The following is a 10,125-nucleotide window of genomic DNA, read 5'->3' as shown; positions in this document are numbered from 1 at the left end:
ATAGGCGGGTGCTCTGGTGTGGTTTGCTCCTTCTTTCCTATAAACAGTCTATCGTCTCTATCTCCCCTCCTTCTTTTTTGTGTTTGTTACTCTCTTGTAACATCTCTAATCTTCGGCACTTATATGACCTTATTATGTTGCAAGTGCCGTAAAACTCTTTACTAAAACTACTTTTAAAAAAGAGTTAGAGGTAGTAGTTAGTATTATCATGAATTAACACATATATAGAATGGTGTGGGTTAAAGCCTCATCTATCAAAACCAGCTCAGAAAGGTTATGTAAGCCGTGGGCCATTGAGTTACGTCTTTCTCCGATAAGAATGGGTCGGGATGGTCTTTATGAGTTTCGATTGTTGAAAGCGACGTTCTAATTTAACCCTATCAGTACGCCTTGAGGTCATTTTGTACCCCCGGAGTTGTATTCTTCACATTTTAGAATAATTCTAGTACGAAGATACCTTTGAAACTTTCAGTATTTCTCAAGAAATCATGTTGACAGACTGCTATGCAAAGCGTACGGATCGGATTAAAGAGTAAGTTTCCTCTTTGGAAAGTGATGGCACAGAGTTCCCCACGTCGTATGGAGTAGCAGTAGAAAGGCTGAAGAAAGAGTCAGGAGCCCAGAGTAGGGGGCAAAGGAGATAAGAAGAAGGTGGGGGCAGAAAGAAGAGACGAAAGCAGACGACAGAACATTGCTAGAGAACTGGAAAGGAGATGAGAGGGAGAGAATTTTAGAGAAAAAATAATTTACGGTCGCTACCCGATATTGGTAATTCAAACGGGAACCACAGCACGGGGCATAGCTTAAGAACACTAAGATGGTAGGCCTGTACATGTAGTCAACTCTTTATAGACGCAGCTGACACATTATAATAATGATAATAAATAGCAATTAATAACTATTAATTTTATCATAATTATTATAATTATTATTGTTATTATTGTTAATAATAGGCCTAATACTAATAATAGATTATTATTATTATTGTTGTTATTATGATTATCATTATTGTCATTATTATTATTATGCTTAGCGTCACCTTACTTTTTGACTTTTAAATCGACTGCTTAATGTAATACTCAGCTATACGCCATGTTAAAAGTGCCACGTAGATCTATTACCGAGTCTTATACGGGGTGCCCACAACGGATGAGATCGACGGATTGGGCCGATCGCCCGACTTCGTCGCCTCAAAAACTAACGTGTTTGATTTCAGTTTCAGGCGACATCGACCGAGTCGGGAGATCGGCCCGATCCAGCCGTAGTGTGCATGCCGTATTACACTGATCGTAGACGAAATGAAGAAAACAGAACTGAATATAGTCGGTACAAGTATTATAATGAAATTTTGCTTCCTTTTTTTTTAATGCCTCTGGGGGAATAAATGAACATCTTCTCGAGTTGTCGAATAAGTCAATCAATAAGGCCTAAACAGAACGCTTGTCTCCAATGGGTTAAGGTAGGTCAACAATCAGCTGTCTACTCTAACTTGTTGTTATACCCCTCGTGATTATGACGAGCGACGATATTGGGACCTTGATAAAAGCAACCTAAGATTTCTCAACAGGGATTTCTGTTGTTCATCTTCTTATCAGGCAAGTCATAGCGATTGATAAAGTGGCTGGCCTAAAGAAGCGTTACATATATTTATGTAATAGGCGAGGCAAGCTGACAAAATGAGTGAAGCTTTGTAATAAAATAATAATAGATTACACTTTTATTTATTCCCGGAAGGGCACTTTGGTTTACAATGGCAAACATACATTTACAAACATAAATACATAATTATAAATACGTACATACATAAATACATGTATTAATACATATAAATACACAATATTACACAAATACAGAACAGTTTACAACCATGCCACTGTCGGTCGCCACTGTGCAGCGCCCTGTATTTTGAGCTAGGGTTGTCGTGTCTTGCTCAAGGACACACCCCAGTGACCACCCATCTGATCCCCGTGTCACACTCACACACACACACACACACACACACACACACACACACACACACACACACACTCCCAGTGGCTACCCATCTGATCCCCGTGTACTTCTCAGGTTTTATCTCTATAAGGGACTTACGTCAGATTTATTGAGTTTGTACAATTTACTAGTACGAGTATCAAACGGTAAAAGATGTTCAACTTGAAGGAAAGGGCATCTAGCCTTTTCGGGCAAGGGCGAAAAATCGAGGAGGTTCCGAGTGCAAGTTGCGCACATTAAAGATCCCTTGTTGGTCCAAATCGATAGAGTTGGCTTCGGCCGCCATCCTTCCTACCAACAGAAGATGTCCCGCGTGCTCATATGAACTTATGAAGTTGCGAGCACCGTAACCCCCCCCCCCAAAAAAAAAAAAGCATTTCAACTGTATAATTAATTTTCTTTCAACTTCTCGTGAGTGTCACAATGGTATGAAGGTTTGGGTTTGTTTTGTTTTGGTTTTTGTTTTTGTTTTTGGTTGTTTTTGTTTTTGTCTTTTTGTTTTGTTATGTTTTGTTTTGTGTTGTATTCTTAACTTTGCAGGCGTAACGTCTCTGCTTTGTTCCCTGCTTTTTTTTTTTCTTTAATATACTTTAATCGTGTCAAAGCGGCCAACAGTAGGCTGCTGTATTTCTCTTGTTCTCCTTCCCTAATCGTTGTTATCTGTCAACCTGTGGCCCTGACGTCAGGGTCTCGGTGCACCAGTTTTCGTCCCACATCTTCTTTTCATTATTCGTTTTTGTCCCACATCTTCTTTTCGCTACCCGTTTTTGTCCCACATCTTCTTTTCACCATTTATTTCCCTACCCGTTTTCTTGTTTCATTATCCGTTTTCGCATTTCACTACCTATTTTCGTCCCACGTCTTCTTTTCACTATTCGTTTCACTACCCGTTTTCACCCCACGTCTGTGGGTGGTTGGCGGGTGCTCTGGTGTGGTTTGCTCCTCCTTTCCTATCAAACATCTATCGTCCGTATCTCCTCTTCTTTTTTATGTTTGTTACTCTCTTGTAACACCTCTAATCCCCTGGCGCTCATATATGACCTTATGCAGTTGCGAGCGCCGTAAAACCTCTACTAAAACTAATTTCTTTACATTGCCCGTTTTCGTCCCACATCTTCTCTTCACTATTCGTTTTTTGTCCCACATCTTGTTTCATTTCCCATTTTCGTCCCATACCATAATATCTTTCTTTCATTTCCCATTTTCGTCCCATACCATAATATCTTTCTTTCATTTCCCATTTTCGTCCCATACCATAATATCTTTCTTTCATTTCCCATTTTTGTCCCACATCTTTGCTCCATTACCCGTTTTCGTCCCACTTCTTCCACACCTTTTAGATAATTTATGAGACGGGCTTCCAAGCTCCGACCCTGTCTATCAGGGCCAACCTGGGACTACCCAGACAGCATGACTTCCTCGGCTGACTATGCGGCACTAGGTCGGCAAGGCGAACAAGCGGATTACGATGTTCGACCAAAGATAGTAAATAACAAGATGGGCCACTCAGCCAAAAAAGTGTCCGCAGGAAGTATGCTCTTTGCTTCAGATGGCGCTGCAGTCTGTTTTGAAGCTCTCTTTCGTTTTTCCAGAAGAAGAATAGGAAAAGCACCTCCTTGCGTGCGCATATAATTAAATACTCTCTGCTGCTGTTCATCAGCAGTTCGGGTTCGTTCAGTGCGGAGTTTTAGGTTATTTATACTTTAATGACCTCTCGCCTTTCATTCTAAAGTCAAATTAAACGAAGAAAACAATCACCCTTTACTCCGGAAGAGGATTTTTGTCAGCGTAACCATTTTTAAAAAGCGTTCTTCCGAGATTCATTAAAAAACTTGCTAGTTTCACTTTGATTTTTTAAAACTCAAGTAGGATAACTCTGTTCGCAAAAGGTGCGCTTTTGCGAAGAGGGCGCCACCGAATTTTGAGGACACTTTTTTAATTGGCTCAAAGAGAGAAGTGGCCCCTCTTTGTTATGTAGACTCATTGGTCCAACAACTGACGGAGGGCCGACTTCAAATAACTATTCAGCGGTGGCCTACCTATTGCCGATACTCAGTTCTTAGGCGTTGTCCGACAGCCAACCGCCAAAGCGGCCTTCACACATCAAAATAACGTCGGTTCCGAGTTGGCCACATTAGATTAAAGGGACACATTGTTATAGGTTCCTATTCTTGCTTGAAATATTCGTGGATTCTGTCCCGTTACAATTAACCCCCCCCCCCCCCCTTCCCCCAAACGCTGTTCTTGCATTTGTTGAGTGTTGGTGCACGTTCAGCTCGCTCTCTCTCTCTCTTCTCTCTCTCTCTCTCTCTCTCTCTCTCTCTCTCTCTCTCTCTCTCTCTCTCTCTCTCTCTCTCTCTCTCTCTCTCTCTCTCTCTCTCTCTCTCTCTCAGTATTTTCAGCCCATCCCCATTATATTCTTGCTCATCCCTAATATTTTCTAGCTCACCCCCAGTATGGCCTAGATTATCCCTTATATTTTCTAGCTCACCCCGAATGTTCCCCACTATTTCTTAGCTCGTCCTCAATATTTTCTAGGTTATCCCTATTATTTTCTAGGTCATCCCCAGTGTTTTCTAGCTCATCCCTGATATTTTCTAGTTTATCCCCAGTATTTTCTGGCTCATCACCAATGATTTCTAGCTCATCCCCAGTATTATCTAGTTCATCCTTAATATTTTCTAGCTCATCCCCAGTATTTTCCAGCACAACCCCAGTATTTTCTAGCTCCATCCCTTGTATTATCTGAATATTTTTTAGCTCGTCCCCTGTATTTTCTAGCTCAACCCTAATATTTTCTAGCTCATCCCCAGTATTTTCTAGCTCAACCCTAAAAATATTTATCTCCTCCTCAGTATTTTCTAGCTTACCCCAGTATTTTTTAGCTCCATCCCCAGGATACCTTAGTATTTTCTAGATCATTCCCAACATTTTCTTGCTGATTCCCAAAAATTTGCCTGTAATTTCTAGCCCGTCCGCAATATCTTCTGGCTTATCCCAATTATACCCCAATATTTTCTAACCCATCTCAAATATTCTCTAGCTCAACCCTAATTTTTTCTAAGTCATCTCCAATATTTTCTAGCTCATCCCCGATATTTTTCATCTCATCCCAAATATTTTTCTCCTCGTCCTTAATATTTTCTAGTTCATCCCAAATATTTTCTAGCTCATCCCAAATATTTTCTAGCTAAAACCCTTGAATTTTCTAGCTCATCACAATATTTTCCAGTTCATCCCCAGTATTTTCTAGCTTATCCTCATTATTCCACAGTATTTTTTTAGCTCATTCCTATTATTTTCAAACTCATCCCTAATCTTTTCTAGCTCATCCCCAGTATTTTCAACTTATCCCTAAAGAAATTTAGCTCGTCCTCAGTATTTTCTAGCTTACCCTAGTATTTTTTAGCTCCATCCCCAGGATGCCTTAGTATTTTTTAGATCATTCCCAACATTTTCTAGCTGATACCCAAAAATTTGCCTATATTTTCTAGCCCATCCGCAATTATAATATCTTCTGGCTTATCCCAATTATTCCCCTATATTTTCTAACTCATCTCCAATATTTTCTAGCTCATCCCAAATATTTTCTAGCTAAAAACCCTGAATTTTCTAGATCATCCCAAATATTTTCTAGTTCTTCCCCAGTATTTTTTAGCTTATCCCCATTATTCCACAGTATTTTCTAGCTCACCCCCAGTATTTCCAACTCATCTCTAATATTTTCTAGCACTTCCCCAAGAGTTTTCTAGTTTATCCCTAATATTTCTTGTTCATCCCCATCATATTCTAGCTTGTCTGTAATATTTTCTAGCTCATCGGCAGTGTTCCCCACTATTTTCTAGCTCATCCCCAATATTTCCTAGCTCCATCCCAAGTATTTTCTAGTTCCATCCCTAGTGGTCCCAGTATTTTCTAGCTCATCCGTAATAATTTCTAGCTCATCGACAGTATTTTTTCGCTCGATCCTCAGTATTTTCTAGCTCATCCACAGTGTTTCCCAGTTTCTAGTTGATACTCAAAATTTGCCAGTATTTTCTAGCTCATCCCCAATATTTTTAAAGGTCGTGCCTGATATTTCCAAGCTCATCCCCGGCATTTTCTGGGCCATCCTCAGTATTTTCTAGCTCATTCTCTTATAGATTATCACTAATATCTTCTAGCTCATCCCTAATATTTTCTAGCTTATCCCGAATATTCCCCATTATTTTCTTGCGCTCATCCCCAGTATTTATTACTTCATCCGTAATATTTTCTAGCTAATCCTCAGTACTTTCTACTTCCCCCATATTTTCTTACTTATCCCTAATATTCTGTAGCTCATCCCAATATTTTCAAGCTCATCCTTAATATTTTCTAGCTCATCCATAATTATTTTTTTTACCACAACCCTAATATGTTGAAGTCTATCCCTAATATTTTCTAGCTCATCCCCAACATTACCAGACTTGTCTAACTCATCCCCAATAATCATTATCTATTCCATAATATTTTCAATCTCATAAGCAATATTTTTTTAGCTCATTCCCAGTATTTTTCTAGCTCATTCCTAATATTTCTTAGCTAATCCCTAATAATTTCTAGCTCATCCTTAATATTTTTTACCTCTCACCCTATATTTTCTAGCTCAAGCATTGTTTTTTCTAGCACATCTCAAGTATTTTCTAGCTCAATCCACATTATTTTCTAGTTCATCCCCCGTATTTTCTAGCTAATCCCAAATAGTCGTCACTATTTTCTAGCTCATACCCAAGTATTTTCTAGTTCCACCCCCAGTGGTCCCCAGTATTTTCTAGCTCATCCTTTATAATTTCTTGCTCATCCCTAGTATTTTCTAGCTCATCCCCAGAATCCCACACTTATTTTCCAGTTAAACCCCAAAATTTGCCATTATTTTCTAGCTCATCCCCAATATTTTCAAGCTCATCCCAAGTATTTTTTAGATTATCACTAACATCTTATAGATCGTCCCTAATATTTTCTAGCTCATCCCCAGTATTTTCTAGATTATCCCCATTATTTTCAAGCTCAACCTTAATATTATTTAGCTCATCTCCACTATATTCTAGCTCAACCTTAATATTTTCTAGCTCACCCCCATCCAGATTATTTTCTATCTCACCCTTAATATTTTTTAGCTCATCCCGAACATTCCCTACTATTTTTTTTAGCTCATCCCAAGTATTTTCTAGATCATCCCTATTATTTTCTACCTCATCCCTAATATTTTTTAGTTCATCTTCAGTAGCTTCTAGCTCACCCTCAGTAGTTTCTAGCTCTTTTCCAGTATTTTTTTACTTATCCCCAGTACTGTCTAGCTCATCCGTAATATTTGTAAGCTCATCCTCAGTATTTTCTAGCTCATCCTCAGTATTCTCTAACTCATCCCCAGTGCTTTCTAGCTCATCCGCAATATAGACTAGCTTATTCCCAGTATTTTCTAGCTCATCTGCAGTATTTTCTACTTCACCCATAATATTTTCTTACTCATCCCTAATATTTTGTAGCTCCTCCAAGTATTTTCTAGCTCATCCTTAATATTTTCTAGCTCATCCCTAATAAAAAAAATTTATCACAACCCTAATATTTTGATGTCTGTCCCCAATATTTCCTAGCTCATCCTCAATATTTCCCCAGACTTTTCTAACTCACTGCCCCAATAATCATTATTTCATCCACAATATTTTCTAGCGCATCCCTAATATTTTTTTTAGCTAATCCCCAATATTTTCTAGCTCGTCCTCAGTATTTTCTAATTCCTCCCTAGTATTTTCTAGCTCCTTCCTTATATTTCTTAGCTCATACTTAATAATTTCTAGCGCATCCTTAATATTTTTTACCTCTTACCTAGTACTAGTATTTTCTAGCTCTTGCCTTATATTTTCTGGCACATCTCAGGTACTTTTAGCTCCATCCACATTATTTCCTAACTCATTCCCAGTATTTTCTAGCTAATCCCAAATATTCACCACTATTTTCTAGCTCATCCCCAATGTTTTCTAGTTCCATTCCCAGTGGCTCCCAGTATTTTCTGGCTCATCCATAACAATTTCTAGCTCATCCCCAGAATTCCACACCTATATTCTAGTTGAACCCCAAAATTTGCCATCATTTTTCTAGCTCATCCCTGATATTTTTAAACTCATCCCCAGTATTTTCTATTTCATCCCTAATATTTTTTAGTTCCTCCGTTACATTTTCTAGCTCATCCACAGTACTTTCTGGGTCATCCCCAATAATCCGCAATATTGCCAAGATTTTTGTTTCTCATCCACAAAATGTTTATCACATTCCCAATAATTTTAGATCCTTAATACTTTCTAGCTCATTCTCAATATTTTTTTTTATCACATTACAAATATTTTTTAGCACTTCCCCAGTATTTTCTACATCATCCCTAATATTTTCTAGCTCATCTCAAATATTCCCCACTATTTTCTAGCTCATTCCGATTATTTTATAGCTCATCCCAGATATTTCCTAGTTCATCCCCAGTATATTCTAGCCTTTTCTGTAATAATTTCTTGCTCATCTCCACTATTTTCTAGCTCTTCCGCTGCGTTCCCATGTATTTTCTAGGTAATCCCAAATATCCCCCACTATTTTCTAGCTCATCCCAAATATTTCCTAGCTCCATCGTAAGTATGTTTTAGTTCCATCCCTAGTGGTCCTCAGTATTTTTTTAGCTCACCCGTAATAATTTCTAGCTATCCCAAATATTTTCTAGCATATCCCTACTATTTTCTAGCTTATCCACAGTATTCCCCGGTATTTTCTAGTTGATCACCAAAAACTTGACAGTATTTTCTAGCTCCTCCCCAATATTTTTAAGCTCACCCCTAATATTTACTAGTTCATCCCCGGTGTTTTCTAGATCTAGATATATTATCATTACATGTAACATCTTGTAGCTCATTCCGAATATTTTCTAGCTCATTCCGAATATTTCCCTTTTTTTCTAGCTCATCCTCAGTATTTTCTAGATTATCACTAATATCTTCTAGCTCATCCCTAATATTTTCTAGCTCATCTCGAATATTCCCCATTATTTTCTAGCTCATCCCCAGCATTTTCTAGATTGTTATCCCCAATATTTTCTATTTCATCCTCAAATTTCATAGCTCATACCCAATATTCCTTAAACTTTTAAATCTCATTTAGAATAGCTCATCCCCAGTTTTTTCTAGCTGATCCCCAGTATTTTTAGCTCATCCCCAGTGCTTTCTAGCTCATCCGTAATATTGCCTAGCTCCTTCATAGTATTTACTACCTCATCTGTAACATTTCCTAGCTAATCCCCAGTATTTTCTACTTCACCCCGGATATTTTCTCGCGCATCCTCATTATTTTTAGCTCATCCCCAATATCTTTTTTAGCTCATCCTTAATATTTTCTAGCTCGTCCCCAGTATTTTCTAGTTCATCCTTAATATGTTCTAGCTTCTCCCCAGTATTTTTAGCTCATCCCTAATATTTTCTAAATCATTTTCAGTATTTCTAGCTCATCATTAATATTTTCTAGCTCATCTCCAGTAATTTTTGTTAGCTTATCCCTAATATTTTCTAGCTCATTTCAAGTATTTTCTAGCTCATGTCTTATATTTTCTACCACATCTCAAGTATTTTCTAGTTCATGTCTTATATTTTCTACCACATCTCAAGTATTTTCTAGTTCATGTCTTATATTTTCTAGCACATCTCAAGTATTTTCTAGTTCATGTCTTATATTTACTAGCACATCTCAAGTATCTTCTAACTCCATCCACATTATTTTCTAGTTCATCCCCAGTATTTTCTAACTAATCCTAAATATTCGCCACTATTTTCTAGCTCATAGCCGATATTTTTTAGCTCCATCTTCAGTGATCCCCAATATTTTCTAGCTCATCCGTAAAAATGTCTAGTTCATCCCCAGAATTCCACACCTACTTTTTAGTTGAACCCCAAAATTTGTAAATTTTTTCTAGCTCATCCCCAATATTTTTAAGCTCATCCCCAGTATTTTCTAGATTATCATTAACATATTCTAGCCCATCCCTAATATTTTCTAGCTTATCCCAAATATTTCCCATTATTTTCTAGCTCATCCCAAGTATTTTCTAGATTATCGCTATTATTTTCATGCTCAACCATA

The sequence above is a fragment of the Aplysia californica genome, unplaced genomic scaffold (genome assembly GCF_000002075.1).
Source record: "Aplysia californica isolate F4 #8 unplaced genomic scaffold, AplCal3.0 scaffold00132, whole genome shotgun sequence".
Lineage (NCBI taxonomy): Eukaryota > Metazoa > Mollusca > Gastropoda > Aplysiida > Aplysiidae > Aplysia > Aplysia californica.
This window is presented reverse-complemented; position numbering follows the sequence as displayed.